We start from the raw sequence: 3,247 nt of genomic DNA, 5'->3' as shown, positions 1-3,247 counted from the left end.
ACAGAGCAGTTGCCGGCAAAATGCAAAGGTCCTGAGTTCAAGTCTCGGTCCGGCACACAATTTCAATCTGCCAGGAAGTTTCATATCAGCACACACTCTGCTGCAGAGCGAAAATTTTATTCTGGAAACATCCCCCAGGCTGTGGCAAAGCCATGTTTCCACAATATCCTCTTTTCCAGGAGTGCTAGTTCTGCAAGTTTTGCAGGAGAGCTTCTGTGAAGTTTGGAAGGTAGGAAATGAGGTACTGGCGGAAGTAAAGCTGTGAGGGAGGGTTGTGAGTCATGCTTGGGTAGCTCAGTTGACAGAGCAGTTGCCCACGAAAGGCAAAGGTCCTGAGTTTGAGTCTCGGTCCAGTATATTATATCTCTCTTACAATATTTATGCAATGGCCTTCCCGCAGTGGATACACCGGTTCCCGTCAGATCACCGAAGTTAAGCGCTGTCAGTTGTGGCTGGCACTTGGATGGGTGACCCCCCGGGCTGCCATGAGCTGTTGCCATTTTTCGGGGTGCACTCAGCCTTGCGATGCCAAGTGAGGAGCTACTCGACCAAACAGTAGCAGCTCCGGTCACAGAAAATCATCATAACGACCGGGAGAGTGGTGTGTTGACCACACGCCCCTTCTATCCATATCCTCACATGAGGATGACACTTGTGGCCTGTAGATAGAGTGCTTACAATATTTATGATGAGATGATATTTTATTCCAGTAATTTATAAATGTGGCAGTATTTGACAGAGCTATTTCATAATTCTCATATTCATTTTTAAGTTTTCTCATTTTATCCTTTTCTGAAGAATGTGCCCAGTGAGGAACAGATCCTTCCAACTAGAAAAATCTTTGCAAACCATATCTGACTAGTAGTATGTGTACATGTGTACATAGAGCCATTTCTCAATACTTCTCAAAACAACCATGAGTTGCTATCTCCACCAGCTCATGTCCTGGATATACTTTTGCTCGTATGTTGAAACATAGAATTTTGTATTTTCCACTTAGGTAGCTCATTGTTTGCTTTAGTCTTGCACTTTTTTCTTCAAAGGTTTGTCTAGCTCATCTTCAGTATTAAGTCATTATTTTACTATTTTGCTCTCATAGACTATTCCTTGATTTTAATTTAATTGATTAAAAGTGAGGGCCCAACATTAAGAGTGCAGGAGGAAGTCCACTGTCAGACGCAGAGGAGAAAGTGAATAGATCGAAGGAGTACACTGAAAGCCTCTACAGAGAGGACTTTGTTGATGACATGATAGAAGAAGAAATGGGAATCAATATGGAAAACATTGGGGATCAAATATTAGAATCAGGGTTTAACTTAGCTTTGGAAGACTAGTGTCAATTGAGGCAGACAAAATAGTGAAAGATGTTCAAAATTCTGAGAAAAATGAAGGAGTGAGCTACAGTGAAAGACTGGTAATGTATGATGTGTACAAGAACCAAGAAGGAGCAATAAGAATAGAAGGCCAAGAGTGAAGTGCTTGGTTTAAAAAGGATGCAAGTCTTTCAAACTAGTATTGAATCTAAAAAGCAATGGTGGAAATAAAAGAATGGTTCAGGGTGGGGAAAGGATATAAATGATAAGATCTGTTGCAATTAAATTGCTATACTCAGTGTAAGTGAAGAAATATTACATAATGTGTTGAATGGAAAGAGTAGTCGAACAAGTACAGAATACAAACTAAAAGTAAAATGAAGAAGATGAAAATACTGAAGAGGAAGTTATTTTGCTACCTTGAAAGGAAAATAACACATTAGCAGATGAAGCAAGAACATAAAAAGCAGCTCAATAAAGGCAAAGAGAGCATTCCTCCCCAAGAGGAGTCTGCTACTGTCAAATATTAATGTCAATATGGGGAAGTAGTTTCTGAGAATGCATATTTGGAACATGTCATGGTATGGTAGTGAACCATGGACTGTCAATAACTTCAAAAGGAGAGAATTGAAGCATTTGAGCCTTCATACCATAGAAGGTTGTTGAAAATGAGGTGAACTTGTTAGGTAGGGAATGAAGATGTCTGCCTGTAATCTGGAACTGGATTTTCTTGATCTCACTGACATCATAGAATATTTACATTACTTCCTTACTCAGTTCTTGTATCCACTTAATATGTGTCATTTTGTCCCCTCTTCCCTCTCCTGGCAGGGTTGAGAAGATGAATCAATAGGTGAAGTTGCAGTTTATGTACTTGCCAGAATATTTTCATCTTCCTCTGGATGTAACTCACAGGCTATAACTTTTGGGTCAGGGGCCCATTTCCTCAACTCTCTATCTCCCAAACCACATCCTCCAGAAACTGTATTTTGAATGATTTTCCACCATAGTTTCATGAGTAACTGGGGAAGGTTCGCCTCATGTTACAGCAGCAATGATAATTTTGCAAGAAGTCTTTGTTTCAAATTTGGTTTTAGATTATTTCTCCAAATCTGATATATTCTCTGTAAACACTGTCACCTCTTCTCAAGCACAGTTCTTCACCATGTGTTCTGGTCTTGAAGATAGCTTCATCAGACACAAAGCTCTTTAATGTCTCTTAAGATTGTCTCAGGAGCGATGAGAACCATTGGTGGTTGTAAAAGACAGAAATATGAGTGGGGAAATAGAAACGACTTATAATTGTTTCCACCTAAACAATGATAAAAGTTCGATAGATTTGCTTCATCAGATTTAATTCCCAGTCAATGAGTTCTAGCTGCATCAATCCAGGTGCATTTTCAGACAAGATGGCTAACTAACCACACCTAAATATTTTACTTTGTGAAATCAGTGAAACAAGCCTTCAGGGCTGATATCAAATTACCACTTACTTCATCATGCAGCATGTGTTTTCAGACACTTCCTTGTAATTAGAAGAATTGATGTTCAGAAATTAATCAACTTCAGTTGTGTTTGAAACAGAACTTAACTGAAGAAAAAAAATATGGCCATAAAGTTGAGAAATCCATTTATCTTTTCCTTGAAGTTGCGTATTTAAGTTATTAGCAACATCAGTCAGAATTAGTATGAAGTCACCTAACCAATCTGGATGAATAATTCAATAAATTTCTGTTCTTCTCAATCAGGAAAACTTCAGTTTCATCAACTAAATTTAGAAATACTCCAACGCTTTACCACTACTGTGCCATGTTGTTCCTTTGTAAAAATCACTGTATTCACTGCCAATGCCTCCAAGAAACGTTTTGAACGGTCAGTCATTGAGATACTGAGAGCTTATGAATTACCTTGAAATTACAACTTTCATGAGATGT

General features: G+C 38.7%; 1 pseudogene; it reads left to right on the top strand.

Moving 5' to 3' along the window:
- The first annotated feature begins 381 nt into the window (after positions 1–381).
- Positions 382–499, top strand: LOC126237970 (5S ribosomal RNA; annotated as a pseudogene).
- Positions 500–3,247: the final 2,748 nt, after the last annotated feature.

Source organism: Schistocerca nitens, chromosome 2 (genome assembly GCF_023898315.1).
Source record: "Schistocerca nitens isolate TAMUIC-IGC-003100 chromosome 2, iqSchNite1.1, whole genome shotgun sequence".
Lineage (NCBI taxonomy): Eukaryota > Metazoa > Arthropoda > Insecta > Orthoptera > Acrididae > Schistocerca > Schistocerca nitens.
The sequence above is the reverse complement of the archived record's forward strand: the minus strand, read 5'-3'. Positions and strand labels throughout refer to the sequence as shown.